The 25,308-nt window shown below is 43.2% G+C and overlaps 1 long non-coding RNA gene across 3 annotated transcripts in view; it reads right to left on the bottom strand.

Moving 5' to 3' along the window:
- Positions 1–4,224: 4,224 nt before the first annotated feature.
- LOC133383137 (uncharacterized) overlaps positions 4,225–25,308 on the bottom strand; it is a 30,615-nt gene continuing 9,531 nt past the window's right edge. Inside the window, exons 1-4 of one of the 3 annotated variants that reach the window (XR_009762187.1) lie at positions 23,583–23,641; positions 11,671–11,729; positions 9,272–9,371; positions 4,225–7,545 (exon numbers count right to left, since the gene is read on the bottom strand). This is a non-coding gene — a long non-coding RNA (uncharacterized LOC133383137). Of the gene's footprint in view, positions 7,546–9,271; positions 9,372–11,670; positions 11,730–20,883; positions 20,966–23,582; positions 23,642–25,308 lie in introns of those variants that run through there. The other 2 variants (XR_009762188.1, XR_009762186.1) reach the window with 2 other exon arrangements.

The raw sequence follows: 25,308 nt of genomic DNA, 5'->3' as shown, positions 1-25,308 counted from the left end.
CTGACTCACTACTGGGAAAAAAGGCTCTTCTTCTGACAATGAAAGAGTAGCTATATCATGAAAGAGAGCAGGTTCCAGAAATATCAGATAAATTGACTGATAGATTGGACTGACTTTCTTACAAAGTAGAATACTTTCATTTAATATTGGAATCAACATCTGTGTCAACTAGATTGGAATTCTTTGTGAAACATCGACAACTTCTACTTGTGTAATGAGACTTCCCCTTCCTTTCTTCCCCCTTCCAGCTCCCCCATCTGTTCCAGAGAGTACTCCAACCCTCTGCAACTAATTTGGGGGTATGTGTGAGGGGGAGGCAATCCACTGGAGGATGGACACCTTTGTATTTCCCACTTTATATTTATGCAAATGTATATTGTGTGTGTCCCCTTTCCCTTTAACTTAAAAAAATGAAGTCAGCATTAACTTCTGCTTATATTCCCCATGCCTCTTTCTTGTTTTTGTTACAGCAGATTAACACAGATATTGTTCTTAACTTCTAGTAGAGTTTTATAGGATGCCTTTTCTGTGCCTCCAGCTACCTGATTTGCGTATAAAATGAGAGGCAACTCATTTATCTTTCCCATCCCAATACAAATATTTAGCATGATCTACTGAACGCTCACTTTGGACACCCAACAAAAACAGTCTTCTTTTGTTCTCATCAGCTCACTAAGAGCAATTGTACACCTCTTAATTTTAAAACCTACCCAACGTTTTAGGGATTCAAGTTGAGCTACATAGTGAATAAGATATTTTTCACAAGTATTGTTAAAAAGATCAAGGGAAATGAGATTTCTAGAAACTCTAGGAGATATCTCAATAGTCTAACATGTTCCTTATTTGCCTATGACAAATTCTTTGTATTATGCATTGTCAGGTTTCACACATACACCTCGCAGTACTCTGGTGAAAGGAATAGCATTTACAAATTGTTATTATATAAATATATAGATAATAAACCATTATTAAACACAATGGATTTTTTCATTCCTTAATATCTCTATGAATAAAAGGTAAAGGTGTCCCCACACTTGTAATGCGAGTCATTTCCGACTCTTAGGGTGACGTCTTGCGACGTTTACTAGGCAGACCATATATATGGGGTGGGATTGCCAGTTCCTTCCCTGGCCTTACTCATTTTACCGACCACGGATGGATGGAAGGCTGAGTGGACCTCGACCCGTTTTACTGGAGATTCGACTTCCTCCTTCCATTGGAATCGAACTCTGGCCGTGAGCAGAGCTTTCGGCTGCGTTACCGCCGCTTACCACTCTGCGCCACGGAGGATCTATGAATAATGACTCATTAATGAAGAACAAACAAAAATGCATATCTATATTTCTTGGTGCAAGAATTGTTCTGATGCTCAACAACAACTTGGTTTAGATATGAATGTGCCCACATTACAGCACTGTGCTAATGTTTTCCCATTTTATCAGTGAATAACTAGGAAATCTGTTACTGTCTGGGGGTAGATTCTGATGAGTGGGCCCCCACTATATGTCCAGGTGATGACAGAGGAGCCCCTCAAAGGCGGCAATACTCTACAGTTACATGCAAAGGTTACTGATAGTACATACCTTTTCTGAGTTAGCACATCTTTGATTCTCTGGCAAAGTAATGGCACACCTGAATAGTTCAGATGCCCAAAGAATGATAGTACATGGATAATATGCTAGCAATTGAATTTCAGGTTATCTAGAACTATGTGTGTAATTTTTCAAGCTTTATTGATAAAGCAGGGGTGTAGTCATCCAGGGTTGTGAGGGGGTGTTGTAGACCTGTTATTTATTTATTATTGCATTTATATCCCACTTTTCCTCCAAGGAACTCAAAGTGGCATACATGGTTCTCCCCCTCACAACAACCCTGTGAGGTAGGTTAGGCTGAGAGTGAGGGGCCCAAGGTCATCCAGTGTGCTTCATGGCCGAATGGGGATTTGAACCCTGGTCTCCCTTTTTGGGGGAACAGGGTCCCAGCCAGGTCCCTGTGTATGATCCAAACAGTATGAAAAAAGAGGGTGTTAGCCACTGAGAAGAGTCCTTGTCCTTTTGTGCTGGTTGGAGCCAATCAGAGTGAAAGGAGCGAGTCAACCACTAAGAAGACTCTTCTCATTAGCTAACACACAGCCTCCCCCCTCATGGTGATTATCTGTTATAGTGGAGTGTGGACTTGCAAAACGACAGGGAGAGCAAGGGAGACAAGGGAAAGTGGAAAAGAGGGCATGGCTGTGAGGCAGTGTGACATGACTATCATGAAGGCACCCTGCACTTCTGAGTTTGCGGCTACACTACTGTTCATAAGACTCATAATCTCCTCCTGTTCTTTCACATCAACAGACTAGTTTTCAACCAGATCTCTTACTGGGAGAAAGGGCGGGATATAAATCTAATAAATAAATAATGATTAAAGTCGGTATCCTCAGACCGCTCCTCTAATAGTAGGAGGGATTGACTCTTGGGCCATGACACAGAGTAAGCTGTATAGATGGGTCGGTGGATCCACTGAACTCTATTCCATTATACATATTCATGGTCATGTGTACGCCAATAAAGCACACCTCAGACAGTTGCTGATAGAGATGTTTCTACAAGAAGTACACACTGCCCAACATAGAATTCTTCCACAGGGGCAATAGTTACTAGATCTCTTATTTCAAAAAATTGTTTTCCCTTGTTCCTAATCCTCTTTTCTTTGTCCTCCCCTCCCCACCCTCCTTTTTTTCTTTGTCTCATTGTTGGTTATGTCCTCCTTTCTTCACATGTGCAGGGAACCAAAGCTTGACACATCCTACATATGATAGGGAATGTTTTCTTAACTATTTAGTGTGGGTTTCACATCCACATGTCTCTGCCAGGAGATACACATTTTTTTCTATCTGCAGAGCCATGCATGGAGCATGCCCATGGTAGTTATTGTTATGGGTTTGGGGTTGAGATGGATGATTTCTATGAGCCCCCTTCCAGCGTCTGATTTGGAGCCTTGCACCTGGGGGTGAGAAACCCACTCTGCTGGTCAGATGAGCTTCTTTTGTTAATCTAATAGAGTGGCCAGGTGGGTTAATGGGTCTATCAAGTGCCCATTAACTGGTGAATGGGCCAGGGAGATCCTCTTGCTATTGAAACTCTTCAGGAGAGCCTTCCCCCCATTCCTGAGGCCTAGGAGAGGTTTGTGTTTTCAGTTGTGTCTGGGACAGGCTGGAAATTGGTGGCAGTCAGAGAGACTGGCTCTCTGCACCATGGCTTTGGGGTGCCTCCTGTAAGCCTGAGGGAAAATGCAAGATCTGCTGCTGATACCTTGAACCCCTCCATTCTAAGCTCAGGTTGGAATGTGTGTAAATAAATAAACCATATTTCATAAAGACACCACAGCCTCCGCTGACCTTCTTCCCAAGGAAACCAAACCCTGGGCGAGCGCACGGACCCCTGGAAATCTCTCACCACTCGGAGATTGGGATGGTGTGCAACATTATATTCTGTAAATGGAACTATGCTCAAAAGTATTTTAAGTCTCTCCCACGTGACTAGGGTTGCCAGTTCTCCAGCAGATTCCAGCTTGCTTTCCTGGCCTCCGGCCAGAATCACCCCCATGTCCCTGAATCTCCAGCTTTTGCCCAGCCAGGCGACGAAGAAGGAGGTGGAACAGTGGAGGTGAGTGACGATGTGTGTGTGTGTACTTTCTTGTCTGCTGCCCTCTGTGGCTACTTGCTCCATCTGTGCTTGGTGAACCTCGATGGTTGCTAGCTGAGAGGGTGTGGGTGTGCGTGCTTGCATTGAGCGGGAGAAGAATCTGTTTCCCCCACCCTTCGTGGCTACTTGCTCCGTCTGTGAGTGGTGAGCCTGGATGGCAAGCAGTACAGCTGAGTGGTGGCCTGTGTCTTCCTCCCCTCCCCTCCTCCCTTGGGCAGGCAAGCCCCGCAAGTGCCTTAGTTGCTGGCAGGGGAAGTTTGTTCCAAATAGTTCCTTCCTTCCAAGTAAACCCATTTCAAACCATCCATGCCCCCCCCCAGCAATTTTGTGATAGAGGCTTGTGCAGAATTAATTAATTATCATTATTATTAATAATATTTTTTAAATAATGTTTATTAAGGAAAAGAACATTACAAAGTAGTACTAAAATAATAAATATGAAAAGGGAAAAAGAAAAAATGCTTTACATACATCATTCAACTTTATTACTAATTATAGGTAACAAATATAGATATATTGATTCATGATTCATTAGAAAAGACAATAATGCTGGGAAAAACAGAAGGAAGTAGAAAAAGAGGAAGGCCAAATAAGAGATGGATTGATTTCATAAAGGAAGCCACAGACTTGAACATACAAGATCTGAACAGGGTGGTTCACGATGGATGCTCTTGGAGGTCGCTGATTCATAGGGTCACCACAAGTCGTAATGGACTTGAAGGCACATAACAATGACTGTTTAAAGTGGTATAATACTATAGTAAATGTATGGTGCTGTTGCCATCAGCAATAGCCTTCTGAAGACTGTGACTAATCTGGGATTAAGTTTGTTTTTAACCTGGTGCTACTGGTTTTATTTCTCTCTCCTCACTTTTTTACCTTTACCTTAATACTAGAGGTAATTGTGTAATTGTGATTGTTCCATTTGTTTGAATAGAGACTGATAGAACAGTAGCCAACACATAAAGTTGCAGTGGCCTATGGATAACTTTGTGGAAGTTCCCCAGTCAAGTCTTAGCAACAGCACAATGCTAACAGGTAGTTGCTAACTGCTTGCCTAGAATGCCCTCCCTTGTGCTTAACACGGCTGCAACCCTATCTACTCAGAAGTAGGTCTTATTGAGTTCTATGGGGCTTAGTTCCTTCATAAGCATGTTTAGAATTGCTGCCTTCAGGGGCATCCATCTGTGGTCCCATCTAACATCTCTGCAACACTAAGCTCCTTTCTTCCTACAATGGCCTTCTGGTAATTGGCCTGGCCTGAGGGCACATAAACCCTTCTTGCAAGAAGCAAGTAGGCTAGATTAAATGTTCCCTAAAGGTGTTGGACTACGACCTGAGAGACCAGGGTTCAAATCCCCACACAGCCATGAAGCTCTCTGGGCGACCTTGGGCCAGTCACTGCCTCTCAGCCTCACAGGGAGGCAATGGTAAACCCCCTCTGAATACCGCTTACCAGGAAAACGCTATTCATAGGGTTGCCATAAGTCGGGATTGACTTGAAGGCAGTTCATTTCCATTTTCCATCCATGCTCCCTAAGCCGGTGAGAAGGAATGACCTTGTCACTTCAGCTGGATCTGGGAACACCCTCTTTTAGGTAAGATTTCTATCTTAATTTCCAATCAGAGAATTTTTTTTTAATGGTATGGTCCAAGCAGCTGTGGTTGATACTTAATGTATCATCTTTAATGACATCACTAGGGCCCGCTCCTGTGATGTCACTAGGGCCAGCCCCCATGATGTCACTAGGGTCCACCCAATGACATCACTAGGGTCCACCCCATAACGTCACTAGGGCCCCACCCCCATTTTCTCAGCTTTTCGGATGGTTCCGACCTGGCAACCCTACACGTGACATCAGCTGAAGTCAGCAAAACTGCTGTGCAGATATCATGCAACTCTGTTTCTCACCACTTTTTGTGACTGAAGAATCTGGTCGTTAGAAATGAGATAGATAAGAGGACACAGTGAATGTAATTTTAATTATGACACAAAGTTTGTCAAATAGGAATTTGTTACCTCCCCTTTCCACTTCTTTTGGTGATTTGGAGGAAACTGTATCAATGTGAGAAGAAAAGGAGCAACTGAAAAATGTGCAACTGCAGGTCAAATAAAAATCACTAAATGACAGAGAATCAAATGAGTTCTGAAATCTAATGTGTATTGATAATTCTAAGCATCATGGAGCAATTTATTCCGGGAAAATGTATCAGTAGTATTGCCCAACTGTAGTTGACTAAGACATTTAGATCGTCTCGGAGATTTAAATAACCTATTCCAATAAATCTAGTTATAGTGTTGTAGATAGGAAAACAAAAGGCCTGGTAATTAATGTCTATAGTGTAGTGAGCTTTCAAGACCAATAGTGCTGCTGCTGCTGAGATACGTGCTGCTAGGCATCTCCAGGGGAAGGAGCAGGAAAATATAAGCTAAGTTTGACTGGCATTACAGCCACAATGAGTAATAGCTTTGGCTCTGTGGGGAAACCAGAACAGAGAAGGCAGACTGAATATGAGACACAGCAAATGCATGGCAACACCATCAAACTGTGTGAAGTTTAATAGCGGGATCTGTCAGCGCTGTTTTCTAAAGGGAAGAAAAGGCTGCAAGCCCCTTTCTTTACATAAATACAGAGGAAAGACTGGTGCTTCAGAGAAGAAACCAAAAGACATCTAATTCTCCAGTGGGTAACAGAATTTTTTTGTAAACAAACAAAACAACTGCTATTTCTGAGATTCTTTTGAGCATGGGCAGTTCTTCTGGAAGCGGCGAGGGAAGCTAAGCTAGGGAGAACAACCACTACAAAAAGCTCTACAACAGGAGTGGGGAACCTTTTTCAGCTCAAGGGCCACGTTCCTTTCTGGGCAATCTTCTGAAGGCCATATGCCAGGGCCAAAGTCAAAAGCAGGCTCAGAAAGAAATGCAAATTTTACATTTGTACAGTCAACTAGTTTCTACACACACTCCCACACCTCTCTCTACCCTCTATTCAGGCAAGCAAGAGTAACGCTCAAGGACATTCTAGCCAGGCAAAAACACTCGAAGGGGCAACACAGAACTGTTGAGTGGTATGGCTTGAGCAGAGTTCTGAGGGCCGGACAGATAGGCCAGGAGGGCCACATTCAACTCCCAGGCCTGAGGTTCCTCATCCTGCTCTACAATCTGTATTGTGATTGTACTAGGGCAATGGACATCAGCCTTGTGCCCACATGTGCATACGCGCCCACAGAGACTTTTCCTGGTGCCCCAGGGTCCCCTCCCCCCATTACATTAGATTTGAAAGAAGCATTCTAAGAACATAAGAAGAGCCTGCTGGATCAGGCCAGTGGCCCATCTAGTCCAGCATCCTGTTCTCACAGTGGCCAACCAGGTGCCTTGGGGAAGCCAATATATGCGAAATTCTCTTATGCCCAATAGAACAGGCTGTGGTGTGTGCTTGGTTGAGGCATGTGTATGGTGCCCACAACAGCTTCTCCTCTTTGCAAATGTGCCCACAGACCCAAAAAGGTTGGTGACCCCTGCACTAGGCACTGTGGACTGGCTGAGTTAAGCAAATGTCACAGTGGCAAAAAGCAGTCCGGGTGGTCTATGGCTGCCACTAACTGCATTCCTTTGATCCCAACAGGGGACAGCCAGATTTAGGAGGAAGAGGTAGGGGCTTGAAAAGGCGGAAGGGTTAGGGGAATGGGGGGACAGATGAGGAGAAGGGGTTAAGGGAGTGGCTCAGAAGCAGCCCTCCCTGCTCTGGTGCCTTCCAGGCGTTGCAGGACTCCAACTTCCAGCAGTCCCAGCCAGCGTGGCTAATGGTCAGGGAAAATATCTTGTAGTCTAGTTGGCCTCTCGGCAGTTATTCTAAGCAGAAAAACAACAGCAAGCAACATTTTGTATTAGGGAAGAAGATGCTAATAAAAATGCATAAAATAGTTTAGTACATAAGAGCCTCCTGGATCAGGCCAGTGGCCCATCTATTCCAGCACATGTTCTCATAGTGGCCAACCAGTTGCCCGTGGAAAACCCATCAACAGGTGGGCAAATGGCACTCTCCCCTCCTGCAGTTTCCAGCAACTGGTTTTTGGAAGCATACTGCCTCTAACTATGGAGGCAGACCATAGCCATCATGGCTAGTAGCCACTAATAGCCTTTTCCTCCATGAATTTGTCTAATCCTCTCTTAATCCATCCAAGTTGGTGGCTATCACTGCTTCTTATGGGAGTGAATTCCATAGGTTAACTATGCACTGTGTGAAGAATTATTTTCTTTTGTTTTCCCTGAATCTTCCAACATTCAGCTTCATTGGATGCCCAGGAATTCTAGTGTTATGAGAGAGGGAGGAAAACTTTTATCTATCCACTTCTCCATCCATGCATAATTTTATAAACTTTTATAATATCACCTCTTATTCGCCTTTTATCTTACCTAAAAAGCCCTAAATGCTGCACCCTTTTCTCATAGGGGAGTCGCTTCATCCCCTTGATCATTTTGGTTGCCCTTTTCTGAACCTTTTCCAGCTGTACAATATCTTTTTTAGGTGTGGCAACTAAAACTCTATACAGTATTCCAAATATAGCCACGTCATAGATTTATATAAAGGCATTATGATATCAGCAATTTCATTTTCAGTACCTCTCCTAATGATCCCTAGCATGGAATCTGCCTTTTTCACAGCTGCTGCACACTGGGTCATCGACATCTTCATTGAGCTCTCAACTACAACCTCAAGGTCTCATTCCCAGTCAGTCACCATCAGTTTAGACCCCATGAGCGTATATGCGAAATTAAGATTTTTTTGCTCCAATATGCATAACTTTACACTTGTTTACATTGAATTGCATTTGCCAACCATTCACTCAGTTTACAGAGGTCCTTTTGGAGATCTTTGCGATCCCTTTTTGTTTTAACAACCCCAAACAATTTAGTATCATCAGCAAACTTGGCTCCCATAGCAGTACTCTGACTCTAGATCATTTTTCAACAAGTTGAAAAGCACAGGTTCCAGTACCGATCCTTGGGGGACTCCACTTTCTACAGCCCTCCATTAAGAGAACTGTCCATTTATTCGTACTCTGCTTCCTGCTACTTCACCAAATCCCGATCCGCAAGAGGATCTCTCCTCATATCCCATGACTGCTAAGACTCCTGACTTTGGTGAATATACTGGGGGAGACATGAATCAGATAATGTAAAATTAAAAACATGTCAAAATGTAGAACATTCCAATGACTTCAGAAGATTTATGATAACTGGTATTTTAATACATGTAACTGCAGCTTAGATCTAAATAGTGATGATGTGACTTAAATACATACACACTCAATTTGAAATATTCAGCTCCAAAGGATGTGATTTCTCTAATAGTCATTTGGCGCCATCTATAGCCTGATAACAAAACAGTTTCCTTTTGCTGTAAATTACATGCAGCTAGTATGGTGTAGTAGTGGTTAAGGTGCTGGACTACGACCTGGGAGACCAGGGTTCGAATCCTCACACAGCCATGAAGCTCACTGGGTGACCTTGGGCCAGTCACGGCCTCTCAGCCTCAGAGGGAGGCAATGGTAAACCCCCTCTGAATACCGCTTACCATGAAAACCCTATCCATAGGGTCACCCGTAAGTTGGGATCGACTTGATGGCAGTCCATCCATGGTATCTTTTAGAAATCATATACCAAAGGTCACTAAACTGGATCAAAAGATATACCATAAGGTCTGCTTTATTGCTGGACAGCTCTTTGTGCATCCATACTAGCAGAAAATGATATAAATCAAAAAGGTAAATAATTGAGCAAGAGTGTTGTTTTTTGAAATGCTTAAAGACCCACATTGTTATCACCCATGTTTTTGACAGAATAGGTGAGAAGACCTTTGAAAACTGACATGTAAAGATATGCTATAAACATCAGATAATGGTACATGTGGTGACCACCAAAACAACATAAATGTATGAAGGTTTATTATTCATTGATTGCACTTGTATACCACTGATGTATCTCAGGGTATTTTACATAAACATTAAAGTATAAAATACAATTCACAATAAAAACACTAGAACCAAAACAAATTAAATCACAAAAGAAAACAGCAAAAAAAAAAATCCAACTAAAGCCAGCACATAATGTAGCATCTAAAACAATTAAAACCAGCATACAACACAGCAAGAGGGAGACATTTGGCACAAAAACTTATGCACATGATGGATTATAATTAAAAGGCTTATATGCTATGCAAGTTGCATAAAGTGTCTGGACTTTAAAAAATCATTATTGCTTCAAACTGTAAGGTATGAACACAGCAAGAAAAAGCACTACATTAGTTCTGTGTGAGTGCATGAGTGAAAAGCGAGGGAAGTGCAATGGAGAATGGAAGAAGGAAAGCTTGAATCACTTAAGCAGTACATCTGTGATTACATGGCCAGCCCTACCATTAAGCAAAGTGAGGTAACCTGCTCAGGCGGCAGATGCTGGTGGGCAGCAGCAGCCCTCAAGTATTACCCCATTCCCCTCTGTTCCCACATGACTTGTCCTGGGTTCCCAAATCTGATCTACTGCTTCAGTTGTGGTGGAGGGCACTGTTCTATCACTAGTAAACCACTTAGAAGTTTTATTACTGTCAAGCGGTATATAAATTTTGTTAATTTTTTAAACAGCATTAAATTATGATCCAATTGCCAGTCCAGTCAGGGTGCCATCTTGTTCTTCTTCACCTTAGGCACTAAAATGTCTTGAGGTGGCCCTGTGGCTGGGGAGGGGGTAGAAATCTTTGAGTCCGAAGGAAGTGGCCTTCAGAAGGAAAATATATCATAGGAATGGTAAAATAGAACTAGCAGGGGACAGTAGTTCAATGGTTTGTCATCTCCCTTACAGAAGGTGAGATGCTGAGATATGGGATATGACCAGTCAAATTCAGCCTGCCAGAACTTCCATCTGTGGCTCCAGAGCCTCAGAATGGCTGTTTTTGCCCCTTTACAAGCCTTAAAGGAATCTGAATGGAAAGGCCCATTATAGGCAGAGCCTCAAGAAAAGAGTGCTGCTAAGGGCATACATTTAACTGCTGCTTAACAATATGACATTATAAGACAAGGCAGAAAGGAAAAGAGAACCTTTTGAATTAGAATATATTTTCTAATCAGTGTGCATCTTGCAGTTGCATTACAGAATACATAAACAGTGTCAAAACTTCCTTAACAACACAACCCTATGCATGCCTACTCGGAAGAGTTCCATGGGACTCACTCTTCATAGGTAAGGGTGCATAGCAGAGGCCAGGAAGCTTCGGCCTGGAGGCTGAATGCAGCTCTCCATGCCCCCATCTGACCCTTGGGACTCTCCCCAGGCCACACACCCTCCCCAGCCGCATTCTTACCCCACCCCTCAAGGACCCTGCTTTGAGTGATTTTGCCAGGTTAGAATGTATCCTTGAATTCTGATACTTTCTTGCTTGCCTGGATAGAGGAGAGAGATGTATGAGTAAATTAACATTTGTGGCTCCACCTACATTTGCTACTGGCCCTGCCCACCACTGGCATGTAGCCCCTAGAACGGATTGTGGCCTTTGGGCTGAAAAGGGCTCCTTTCCCCAATGTATAGGAGTGCATCCTAAGACATTTTTTGGAAGGGTGGCATTTTGAAAAACTGAATTTTAGGTTGCAAACCTATGCACATTTACCCAGGAGCAAGTTGCATTAAGTGCAGTGCTACTTGCTGAGAGTTCTCAGATTTCCCTGTTAAATCACTCAGGAAACTGTAGCTCTGTGAGAGGAACAGGGGTCTCCCAACAACTCTCAGCACCCTTCAAAATCTACAGTTCCCAGGACTGTTTGGGGAAAGCCATGACTGTTTAAAGTGGTATGATACTGCTTTAAATGTATAGTGCAGATGGGGCTGTATTTCCATTCCAAGTACAAACAAACCACAGCACAAGGAACTACCTTCCACTTTAGACATGGGCTTTCTTTAGTACATGAAGTATTTCAAATGACCTACCTCTGGAAGGTGTTACTGTGAATGAAGAAGCCTTCTTATGTGCAGTGGATTTGTCCTCTCTGTCAAAAGAGGGGGGGGGAGAGCACATTTGCAGATATTTAACATTTAAACATGATTTTATTAAAGTAAATTAGTCGATAGCCAGCAGCTTTTCTGCTGGTAAAGTTTTTAAATTCAGCTTTACAAGTATGCCAGTATCTGAATTTAAAGCAATAGTCAACAGTGCTGAAGCAGAAGGATCTATCATTTCACTTGGCTTCCTGACAAAGATGCAGTCATAACAAGCAGTCTGGAATCATCCAGTTTATTAGTCCTGTTTGTCTTTGCTGATGATGGCCTGCTCCTGCAGCACTCACATTATGGCTCTAATGTTGTGTAAGCATTTCTTTTAAAGATAATGAATTATGCCAACATTTATGGTAATTTCCCCTCTTTTTTCCTGAAATTTAGAGAAGGAAGTGTTAAATAACTTCTACATCAGCTGACTTATATAGCCAGTAATGATTTGGTTCTGGAGTTATTTGTCACAAATGTTTTACAATTAGAACAGGCTACACAGATGTGCTTCAGTACAGTTGAGCAGTTCTGACTTCAGAAATCACCGTTATCATGATAATTACAATATCCACTGTAATTATGCCACAATATAGTTCACTGCTGGGAAAACAGCCATACATTTGGGCTTGTCTCCTCTCTCAAAGGTTGTAAGGCAAGTATGGAGAAGTTGTTGCTCTCCTGATGTTGTTGGACTCCAGTTCCCATAACCCTGACCTTTGGCCATGCTGGAGCAGGCTCATGAGAGTTGGAGTCCAACAACATCTGAAGGACTATAGGTTCCCCATCCCTGTTGAAGCGCACGTGCACACACACAAACACTGTGCCTAAGCTTTCCCTCAGTCCAGAGAGAAGGATAAATTGTGGTTATATAGCAAGCACAGAAAAGGTGCTGATCACTTTAATATCCATGCCTGGAAAAAGTTCAATGTGATGTTGCAATTTTAGAACCCTGTGGTAAAAACAATAAAAATGTCCTGTATTCAGTGCCTCTGTCATTGTTACTGTATTATACAGCCACGAGATTGGCTGAATACTATAGCCAGCATGGATTTTTCACATTGTGCAATGTTAAATTGAAAATATCCTCCATGCCATTCTGCTGCTTCCCATAAATTCAATTCAAAGCAAAACCTTATAGTCCTGAACTCAGAAATGCTTGCTTATCAACCCTCTAAGATTTCATGGAGATACACAAAACACTCAGAGAGAATCGAGAGTTCAAAGTGTAAAGCAAGAGGCGGAAAAATCCAGGCACCTGTCAGTCAGGGCCGGTTCTAAAGGGCGGCCAGGTTGGGCACTGGCCCAAGGGCCCCGGAGCTACAGGAGCCTCTGAGGGGCCCTCCGCTCCCCTTCCACGATCCGTGCCCCCCACACCCCCACTTACCTGTCAGCCAGCTTTTTAGCATTGCCCTTAATGAAGATGGCGGCCGCAGCTTCCCTAAGCCATGTGTGCCATCAACAAAGATGGCGGCGGAGGCTTCATTCCCCATAGGGAAACCGCGGCCGCCATCTTCATTAAGGGCAATGGTAAAGATTAGACAGGTAGGGGGGCTGTGAGGGCGCATGCGGGGGGGCCACGCGCACACACGTATGCACGCACACACACACACACCAGGGGGCCAGAGCAAGCTGATGCCCAAGGGCCCCCGCATGCCTGGAGCCGGCCCTGCTGTCAGTGGTCTCATAATTTGTTGAAATTAATTAAAAATGTCATGTTCACAGTGTACCTCTAATCCTATTACTGACCTTGCCCCATACTCTGACCTTCATCTTCTGCAGTTTAAAAATGCCTAGCTGATTTTTAATTAATTTAAGAAATTTAACACTGGAGTCAATTAAAAGCGCAGGCATGCTCAGTAAGAACCAACTGCCAGTGTTCTAAAAGCCAGACTAATCAGGTGGCCACAGTGGTTGAACAGTCAGCCCCTCTTCTGGGGATTGTAACTCTGTGAGGGGAATAGGGCATTTCCTAGCAACTCCCAGCACCCTTCACAAACTACACTTCCCAGGGTTCTTTGGGGAAAGCCATGACTGTCTAAAATGGAATAAAGGCCTGGTGTGGATGTGGCCAGGGAAAGCTTTGGTTTAAATTTGGGTGGGAGACTACATGTGCCTGCTGTAGAATAAAAAGGTGGGGGAAACCCTGAAAAAGAATGATACAGTTCATAATGTTTTCTTTTTGGAAAGGAAAGGGGCTTTCCATCTACCCAGTGCCCAATGTCCTCCCCTCCCCCTTACTCCCTACTCTTTCCCTTCCTCCCCTCCCCCATCTGCCCCTCCTCCAGGTTAGTTTCACCTATCCTAAGCATGATTGTACAGGAGTAAATCCCACTGAACTAAAAAAGCACACAAATGATCAAACCTGCCCTCCTTCCTCCTATCCCCTTCCTCTTGCCCCTTCCCTCCCCCTCCCTTCACCTCTCCTGCCTCCTCCCCTCCTCCTTCCCTCTCCTGTCCCCTCCTCCTCCTCCATGGTCAGTTTTACGTATTCTAAGCAAGATTGCACAGTAAATCCCATTCAACCCAGTAAGAATGCAAATAATCAGGCCTGCCTTTCCCCTTCCCCTCTCCTTCCCCCTCTCTCCTTCTCTACCCTCCTCTCCCCACCTTCTCCCTTCTTCCTCCTTCCTTCTCCCCTCCAGCCCTCCCTCCCTCATGGTCAGTTCACCAATCCTAAGCATGATTGCACAAGAGTAAATCCTGGCGAACTCAATAAGCAAGCAAATGATCAAACCTGCCCTCCTTGTCCCCTCTCCCCACCTGCTCCCATCCCCTCTCTTCCCCATCCTTCCTCCTCTCCCCCCCCCCGTGGTCAGTTTCACCTATCCTAAACATGACTGCAGGGAAATAAATCCCATTGAACTCAATAAGCATGCAAATGATCAATCCATTCTCAGCAAACTTGCAAAGGTCCCAGTTCTTACCTCCCTGATTAAAAAGCAGAGAAATTCACTAAAAAAAAGATTGCAGTTTAAGAATGTACTTATAGCCAACAGATAACTCTATCAAACTTTAAAAAGCATGGAAATTGGGCAGCTATAGTGAATGCACCAGGGCATCAGGAACAGAGCTTGGAAAAGTTACTTTTTTGAACTACAGTTCCCATCAGCCCAATCCAGTGGCCATGCTGGCTGGGGCTGATGGGAGTTGTAGTTCAAAAAAGTAACTTTTCCAAGCTCTGAAAACCTGACCTTCTCTCTGAGATCCTGTACTGCCCTACAAATTTGTCAAAATACAAACACAATTTGGGTCTGTTTTTCAAAGTCCAATCCATTTCCTGTGTAGCTTGGATGAATTTGGTAACATGCGCCTCTGAGCATATGGTGAGTGGTGGCAACACCTGCAATCAGCCCAAACAACAGAAACAAGACATGTGCTGTGCTGATCTTGTTTTACAGGGGGGAAGCAACAATATGAAGATAGTTGATATATTTAAGATGGTCACTTTAAATATGTTTGATTTACTTTGCAATTTTAGAGACGTTTCCTATAGTAAATCATTTTCTTTTGCTTCTGTTTCTGTGAATATGTGAATATACTTTGCACAATTTACATTAAAAATACTCCAGAAACAGTTGTGGAATAATGGCACTGACTATTCTGCGGAATAGTCTCCAATGGACATGCGGAATGTCTCAATTTGCACAAGATAAAACAGTGGGAGGTGAAATATATTCTAGAAAATTTCTAGGTGTGCTCTATGTTTTTAATTGACCATGCCCACCATTCCTTAAGTGGGATGGTTTAAGCATAACAGGCTGAAAACATGCATCTTGGGTAGGCCAAGTTTGTTTTTTCCAACAGCTTTAGTCATTGCTTAAGTAGCAACATATTGTAATCAGTCTGATTTTACTTCAAACTGCAGTTTCAGATTCAAATGTTAATGCACCCAAAATAGAAATAGAACATAACCTCCAGTTTGAGACACAAAAGGCTGTCTTCGCTATCATATGACATTAACCAATAAAAAGGATTTGATATTAATAAAAATGAATTAGACACAGATTTCTAGGATGAATAATGAGAGAAATATGATTTTCTAGGTTAGACTTTCTGTAGAAACAATAGTAACACAGGAAAGAAGCAAAGTAAGAAGAATACCAACAAACATATAAAAACGTAATTTTTCATCTCTGGAGATGTAGTCCTGATTACAGGTGTCACCACCACTCACAATATGCACATGTTACCAAATTCTTCCAAGCTACACAGGAAGTGGATTGGATTGTGAAAGACCAACCCAAATTGTGTTTGCATTTTGACAAATTTGTAGGGCAGTACAATCTCTCAGAGAGGAGGTCAGGTCTCCTGCTGCCCTGGTGCATTCACTATAGCTGCCCAATTTCCCTGCTTTTTCAAGTTTGATTGAAGTATCTGTTGGATATAAACTGCTAGGGTTTTTTTCTGTTAGTGAATATATGCACACCACAAGTATCATGCTGAACCCCATCTATGGTTCTTTAGACAATAGGCAGTATAAAGTGTGAGAAATAAGATGAATAAGGCAAAATAAGCAGCAGATAATGTGAATGTTCAGTGGAATGATGTAGATGATGGAATAATCTGTGTTTTCTGAACTGAAATAGCGTATCTGTTGTTGTCCTTGTTATGTGCCTTCAAGTCAATTACGACTTATGGCGACACTATGAATCAGTGACCTCCAATAGCATCTATCATAAACCACCCTGTTCAGATCTTGTAAGTTCAGGTCTGTGGCTTCCTTTAGGGAATCAATCCATCTCTTGTTTGGTCTTCCTCTTTTTCTACTCCTGTTTTTCCCAGCATTATTGTCTTTTCTAGTGAATCATGTCTTCTCATGATATGTCCCAAGTATGATAACCTCAGTTTCATCATTTTAGCTTCTAATGATAGTTCTGGTTTAATTTGTTCTAACACCCAATTATTTGTCTTTTTCTCAGACCACAAAGTTCTCCTCCAACACCACATTTCAAATGAGTTGATTTTTCTCTTATCTCCTTTTTTCACTGTCCAACTTTCACATCCATACATAGAGATTGGGAATACCATGGTCTGAATGATCCTGACTTTAGTGTTCAGTGATACATCTCTGCATTTGAGGACCTTTTCTAGTTCTCTCATAGCTGCCCTACCCAGTCCTAACCTTCTTCTAATTCCTTGGCTATTGTCTCCATTTTGGTTAATGACTGTGCCAAGGTATTGATAATCCTTGACAAGTTCAATGTCCTCATTGTCAACTTTAAAGTTACATAAATCTTCTGTTGTCATTACTTTAGTCTTCTTTATGTTCAGCTGTAGTACTGCTTTTGTGCTTTCCTCTTTAACTTTCAACAGCATTCTTTTCAAATCATTACTGGTTTCTGCTAAGAGCATGGTACCGTCTGCATATCTTTGATATTTCTCCCTCTAATTTTCACACCTCCTTCATCTTGGTCCAATCCTGCTTTCCGCATGAGCATAATCCTTCCTTATATTTAATAAGAACTTAAGCATATATGTTTTCATTAAATATAAGATAGGATTACTCACTTTTGTGGGTCCAGAATCAGAGGCTGTATATTGATGAACAGGCTGACACATAACTGCATAGGAAAATAAAAGTAACCACAAGAACAAACTAAAAGTGGAGTCTTAGCCCCAACCCATAATAAATGGAAACAATACTCTGTCATTGCCTATTACTACAGAACCATTAGTGTTGTCCTTAATGGCTTCACACTCAATGTTCTGCCGGTTCCAGTGTGTCTTCCCCACTCTGTTCTGAAAACAGGGTCATGCAATGCTAGTCAAACCCACCCCATTTTACCCTAAAACCTGGTGAAAGCAGCTTAAGTGCATTTTAAAAAAAATCACCTTCAAAGAGATTTTGAAATTGATTGGCAGATCAACTTGCTGCCCATCCAGATGTGGTCAATGGAAACGCTTTGCTGTAGGCAATTAGTGTGCTCACAGCCTCAGCCTCACTCACTCCAGAACTTTCTAAGCCACTTATGCCCTTTTTCCAACTTGTACATTTTGTTTTTATTTTGTCATTGATATGTATATTTATTTAACCAATTTATAAGCCACTCTTCAGAGACAAGACTCTTTGGGTGATGTTCAAGTTAAGAACAACTACAATAAAAGCATGACATTATGAGTTTAATGCTATATATTTTTCTTTGCAGAATTATATATATATATATTGTATTCAGATTTAGGAATCCAAGCTAACCAATTCCATTCCAGTGGTGGTAGTATTATCCACCCAAGGTTTGAAACCCAAACTGCATTTGACGTTTTAACAAATTTGATAAGCAAGCTGCTCACTCCTCTGCCGAACTATTAATAGGAATGGTGCTCTGACCAGGCCCAGCGCAGACTCCTGCAGAGCCTTATTCCATTGATTATATACATTTATGTAGGTGAGGGCTAGTAAACAGAAATGAAAACACAAATAAAACAACACAACAAAATATCAAATCACATTTAAAAAAACAGCACAAACAAAATGCACAAAAAGAGCTATAATAATAATAATAATGATCTTTAGGAAAGCTAAAGTGCTCAAATGATCTGAATTGATGTGTGTTATGAGGGAGGGGATTGTGGAAAGGAGGGGATTTGGGGCAGGGGTTAGATTATATCTAATTGCTTTTTAGATGTTTTTAAAGTTTTTTTAAAAGATTTTTTAAGATATTTTGTTTTAATATGTTTTAAAGTATTTTGCTTTTAAGATTTTTTAAAGTGCTTTTAGTGTTTTTGTTTGCCACCCTGGGCTCCTTCTGGGAGGAAGGGAAGGATATAAAGGACCCATTAGGATGGTCCGCCCCAGGCGTTTGATGGGTCCAGATGGATTCCTGAATGCGCTTGGGGATTTTATGGAGTCTGCAGATGGGCACTCAGCCGAATCCCTGGTGAAGGAGTGGAATGAGGGGATTGCCGGGGCATTAGACCGGGTGGCTCCGAAACGCCCTCTCCCCCTGAATAGGACTCAGACAGCACCATGGTATACTCCACGGTTGCGAACTCTGAGGCGGGAGGTGAGACGGCTAGAACGCCATGTGGCAATAAGGGCAGCGAAAAAGGATCTTTTTGCTGCCTCTATTGCATCCACAGAGTGCTGTCCCAGGAGGCTGTTCCAAGTGGTCTGAAGCCTGGTCGGTCCAATTGCTTCGGAACTGATGGGACATTCTAAGACCTCCTGTGATGAGTTTCCAAAGCACTTTGCAGATAAAATCTATCGTCTAAAGAGTACGACTCCGCACGCTGTGGATACAGTGAGTGAGTCAGAGTCGGCCAGTGGTTTTCTGGTGATGTGGGATCAGTTCCAGCTTCTTCCTTCTGATGAAGTGGACAAGGTGCTTGCAACCTTAAGGCCAACCACCTGCCTACTCGATCCCTGCCCATCATGGTTCATCATGAACTGCAAGAATAGACTGGGCGAGGGAGTCAAGGCGGTGGTAAATGCGTCCTTCGAAGAGGGCATGATGCGATCAGCTCTCAAGGAGGCAGTAATAAAACCAATCTTAAAGAAGCCCTCCTTGGATCCCCAAAATTTGAACTACTTTCGCCCAATCTCAGACTTACCATTCTTGGGCAAGGCGGTTGAGCGGGTGGTGGTGAAGCAGTTGCAAGTGCACTTGGAGGAAGCAGATTATCTGGATCCATTTCAGTCGGGCTTCAGGCCTGGACATGGGACTGAAACAGCCTTGGTCGCCTTGGTGGATGATATGAGGAGAGCATTGGATAGGGGTGAATGCACCTTCCTCATCCTCCTAGATCTCCCAGTGGCTTTTGATACCGTTGACCATGGTATCCTTTTGGATCGATTGGAGGGGTCAGGCATAGGGGGCACTGTTTTGCAGTGGTTCCGTTCCTTCCTGTCTGATAGGTACCAAAGAGTAGCACTGGGGGATGAGGTTTCGGACCTTTGGCTTCTCACCTGTGGGGTGCCGCAGGGCTCCATCCTTTCCCCGATGCTATTTAACATCTATACAAAGCCACTGGGGGCTATCATCAGGAGATTTGGGCTGCAGTGTCACCAATATGCGGATGACACGCAGCTCTGTCTCTCATTTAAATCTTCACCGAGGTTGGCTGTAGAAACCCTGTCCGAGTGCCTGGAGTCGGTGAGTGCCTGGATGGGAAGGAATATGCTGAAACTGAACGCTAACAAAACTGAGGTACTGTTTGTGGGAGACCAGGGAAGGTTAGGAGACTTGGACCTGGTGCTGAATGGGGTACGACTGCCCCTAAAAGACCAGGTCCGCAGCCTTGGGGTCATTCTTGACTCCTAGCTGTCCATGGAAGTTCAGGTTTCAGCTGTAAGCCGGGCAGCACTGTATCAACTCCATCTGATATGGAGGCTACGCCCCTACCTTCCCAATCATCTGCTCCCATCGGTGGTACATGCCCTGGTCTCCTCTCGCCTTGACTACTGTAATGTGCTCTACGTAGGGCTACCCTTGAAAACAGTCCGGAAGCTGCAACTGGTACAGAATGCAGCGGTGCACCTGATTAAAGGCAGCCACCGGTGAGATCAAGTAACTCCAGTGCTCAAAGAGTTGCACTGGCTACCAGTTGCTTGCCAGGCCCAATTCAAGGTGTTGGTTTTGACCTTTAAATTCCTACACGGTTTCGGCCCAGTCTATCTGAAGGAGCACCTCCAGCATCATCAGCTATGCCGCCTAACAAGATCGGCCTCAAAAGACCTTCTCTCTATCCCACCAGTCAAAACAGCTAGACTGGTGAGGACTTGAGAAAGGGCTTTTTCAATTGTGGCCCACACCCTATGGAACTCCCTTCCAAATGATCTCCCCCAGGCCCCCTCTACAATGAGTTTCCGCCGGGCCGTGAAGACCTGGCTCTTCAGGCAGGCGTTTGGGGTGGGCTAGATTTTAACATCATTGCTTTTAGATTTTAATGTTATTGTATTGATGTGTCATTTTGTGCTATTTTGCTTATTTTGTACGTCGCCCAGAGTGACTGGTTAGCTAGCCAGATGGGCGCCTAAGAAATCCAATAATTAAATAAATTAATTAATTAATAATAATAATTTTTTAAAAAATGCTGTGAGAGTAAAGCCTAAACTAATAACCAACCTTGGCTTCAAAATATCAGCTTCCAAACTGGGACCATTTGAGGTTGTCTCAGGGCTAGATTATACTTGACCAGTGGGTTGGCCAGCTCTCTTACCTGCTTACACGTATGCCTTTTAACACAGTGGACATAAGTTTGGCCGGTGAAGCTTTTCTCATCTCAGAATATCCATGTCTGGAAAATATTTAGCCCTCCTGACAAGACATGCAGAAGCACTTTTATACCTTGGACCTGAGAACATTTACTTGAAAATACGTACATTTTAAATCAATGACACCAATGATTAAATAGGATCTGAAGTAAGCCAACTGGGCCAACTCACACATAAAAAATGAGACATTTGGCTAATGGTGGTCTTAAGGTAACTGAACATGCATTACAGCTGAATAAATAGTGAAGGAGTCATATGATCACTCTGCTACTTATCCAGCTAGTATTTCAGTAGAAGGGCTGTGAGAGCAAGTCATTCACAGAATGATAAACAACCACTTCATCACTCACTATGGCTATGTAACACACATTCACTTTCCCTAAAGTCACCATCTGCTTGTTTTGGTCTTGTGAATTGTCCTAAGACTAATTCAAAATTATTTTAGGAGGGGGTAAAAAGAGTAAGGGTATAGAGCTTACCTTACTTTCAGAGTGCTTTTTTGGAAAAAAATGAAGTGCTGGTACTCGTATCTTGATAAAAATACCATGGCTGACATAAGCAGCAAAAAAAGAGGTACCAGTACTCCCTTCTGATGAATACTGTCACACACAAAAAGCCCTGAGCTTTCACATTGGGAAGAGCTCTAGTTAAGCCAGACACAGTCTACTACATCATTGTTTTTCCCAGCAAAGTTACTTGGGAAGCTGCACTGACAGGCCTAAACAGGCCTAAAATAGCAAATGTGATGTCATACAGAAGAAGCTAATCCACAGGCCCAAGGCATGATATCAAGGCCTCCAGATCCTCCAGTATTATGCTAGGGAGGACAATGTAGCCTAGTGTACGATGCAGTCCACATGTTACCTGTTTGTCATCCCCATTTTACACCATTCCCTCCACATTTTCAGCTCAAGGGGCGCATTCCTTCATGGACAACCTTTTGGGGGCTGCATGCCACTGGTGGGTGGCTCCAAAAGCAAACAGTGGGTGGAGCAATGGCTGTTTAAGTGTACTACCCAGCAAGGTGAGAAAATATTCCTGGTGACTTAAGTCTGTGCCTCTCTCTCTCTGCTCTGAAGTCAGTCCTTCACAAAGCCAAACACTTGGCCGATGCAAATGGAGTCTACCCACCTTAGTAAAAGGATGCAATTTCTGCATCATTGTTTTTCTTTCATGCAAGATGTATCACCAAAACAGAAACTTTCAAATCCATCCGTGATACTAAGGAATATATGAACCCTGAACTATTTCCTACTCAGTGTTCAAATTGTAGAGGTTTTCCAGTTAATCATTAGACCCTTTTTATTAAAGGCATGGTACATATGGGACCCAGAATCACTTTTCCATTTAATCTTATTTATTTATCTATTTTAGCATACAGTCGTTTTCCTTGCTCTCCCAGCCATTCAGTTTCAGAATCATTCTGATCTATGGCCTCACAGTTCTCAAAGCTTTCCTTTCCATGTATAATATGAACAAGTGAGACCTGCAACACAATATTGCAGTGCATCCTCCCTGCAGAGCTCCTGCTCAGGGTTCTAACCAGCCGTTCTCTCCAAGTAGACCATTTTTCCATTTTCCATTTCCAACTCCCAAGCATGGTGATATTTCCCTCTTCTTTCTCCATTTTGGCTGCAATCTTTGTGGTACTTGCCACCTACACTTGCTCTTTCAAGGGGTGAATGTAAATGTATTCCTCACTGATAACCTGTTAAGTAAGAGCTTTTCCTAGAGGATTCTGTCTGAACATTCAGCATGACTTTGTCGACTGAGATACCACCACAGACTGTGCATGTGTCTTTGGAATAAATAGCCTTCGCTCCATTCTTGTTTATCACAAGCAACTGTTACAAGATTTGCAAGGAATATACAGTAGTAGAGTTTAGGTTCACTAGAAAAAACAATAATGCTGGGAAAAACAGAAGGGAATAGAAAAAGAGGAAGGCCAAACAAGAGATGGATTGACTCCATCAAGGAAGCCACAGACCTGAACTTACAAGATTTGAACAAGGTGGTTCATGACAGATGCTATTGGAGGTCACTGATTCATAGGGTCGCCATAAGTCATAGTCGACTTGGAGGCACATAACAACAACAAAGGGTTTAGGTGGGAAAGAAAAAAAGAAAATGAAATAAATCCAGATGAAATGTAAATGACAATACTAAAATGATTCTCTTGCTGGTTATTAATTGAATCTTGATATCACCTTTGTCCTAGCATCAAAGTCTGGTTGCTTAAATATGTGTCAGATGGGACAGCTTTTTAAACTGACAGCTGGGCTTAAGTAGAACATTGCACTTTTGCCATTGCCTGTCTCTTCATCCAACTGGTGAAGTAAATCATGCAGGATTTAGCTGTTTAATGTCATTTGTGTCTCCAAATGACTTTACTCACTGAGCCTGTCTCCATTCATGAGTTTATCTGCATTTTAACTGGGGAGGGGGGGCAGATTACATCAGAGGGCACATTATAGCATGGTGTAAAGAAGCAGTAGAGTGGGCTATAGCATTTTGATATCCAAGACATAAACACTTGGAACTGCACAACCAAGCTTTCTGTTGAACTTAACAGAAAATGAATAATACATATAACAATCATAACAGCAGTACAATATGAAATGAAAGATGTAATTGAAAGGTGTACCAGTTTAACAGAGATTTCATGGAATCAGAATCTGTTTCTGGCTGTAGATTTATCCCATATGCTCAGGAAATGCCCAGTCATTCTGTGTAAAAATTAACCAGACTTTCTGTTCCTGACAAAATTAAACAGAACCCATCTTGTGCAATTCTAGATAAGATGAAAAATGATAACAAGAGTTCCCAGCTCTGGTTCCCAGATGCTGAACTTGTTGCTCTAACTGAATTCAGTGGCAGCGACATATTTTGCAGAGATTCTTGCCAGATGCTACTGCAGTTCCTTCTCTTGTAACACCCCCCTCTCCCAAATCCTGCCAGCTGAAGTGAGCAGGTGCTACTTATTTGAGGCGGGAGCTACCTGGCAAGCCTTAATAATTGAAAATTTGTTCTCCCATAACTGGGAAGGAGGGGGGACAAAGGAATCTCAAAATAGCATGATGGTGCATCAACACAATACAACTCGTCATCAACGTCGCATTTTACAACATACATGTCCAGTCTCTGTTGACTGCGATTTAGGTGACCTTTTCCTACAAATGATTAACATGTACAGTTATTAGTGACTAAGGGCACAATCTATACTGGAGATGTTAGCACAGGGTATTTAGGGTTTTGCAGGAGCTCTGACACACCTGAGCAGTTCGGCTGCTGGCAAGGCAGCTACACTGGTGGAATTCTACCAATATGCCAGTGAAACACTCCACTGGAAAAGCCATTCCACTGGCAAAGATATACCAGAGGAATGACCAAAATAGGGCAGAGACACAGGCAGGATGGAGGAAGCACATTGGTGCTGCATCCTGTCCTCCTTCAAACCTCAGCCATGTTCCTGTCAATGTCACAACTTTTCACTTACCCCACCAGATGTGCCACAGGAAAAATCCCATTGACTTTGATGGCAGTGAAATTTTAAAAAGCAATTAGCACCACCGCCAGTGGGGGCTGGTGACTCTGTGTCAGTGGGGTAGTGGAATCCCCTTCAGGTTTTAGTTCGAAGTTTTAAGGAGCTGTCCAAGGTTCTTCTTTCTTGTGAGACTTTCAGGGTGATTTGTGTTTTTTGAGCTCTGGATAAGAGCCAGTGTGGATAGGTGGAGTCCTGGGTGAGGGGCAGGACATTGAGAGATGCTGAGTGGGGAAGTATGCGGGACTTGTTTTGGCATTTATTTTTTAATTTGTATTCTGTATTATGCAGGTATTTGTATTATGGTTTTCTAACTATATAATATTTTTGTAAGCTGTCATGCATGGGGGAGGGGTGTGGCAGCAGGACAGCAACCAAGGGAGGTGAGAGAGGCAAGAATGGCAGGCACGTGCAGGCAGGGGTGAGTGAGCATGGGGGTAAACGAGTGCAAGGGTAGGTGAGCGAGCACAGGGGGAGCAGGCATAGGGACAAGCAAGTGCAGGAGCAAGTGAGTGGGTGGCAGGGACAATACGGGAGGCAGGTAAGCGGTTGAGATGGGGCAGCAGTGGCAGGACCTGGGCAGACAGAAAGCTAGTAAGCTGCCTAAATGGGGCAGCAGCAAGTTCCTGAGGGCAGTTTGGAGAGTTGCCTGGGTATGGGGGTGTTTTGAGAGTTGCCTGAGGAGTGGGGGTGATTTTGGGAGTTGCCTGGGAGGTGGGAAGCAGTTTTCAGGGGCGTGTTTGGGAGTGCCTGGTGTGTCTGTGGGGGTGGGTATTTGGGAGTCTCCGAGTGTGTGTGTGTGTGTGTGTTTGGGAGTGCCTGGGCAGGT

The sequence above is a fragment of the Rhineura floridana genome, chromosome 4 (genome assembly GCF_030035675.1).
Source record: "Rhineura floridana isolate rRhiFlo1 chromosome 4, rRhiFlo1.hap2, whole genome shotgun sequence".
Taxonomy (NCBI): domain Eukaryota; kingdom Metazoa; phylum Chordata; class Lepidosauria; order Squamata; family Rhineuridae; genus Rhineura; species Rhineura floridana.
Note: the sequence above shows the minus strand (reverse complement) of the source record. Positions and strands in the feature narration are given on the sequence as shown.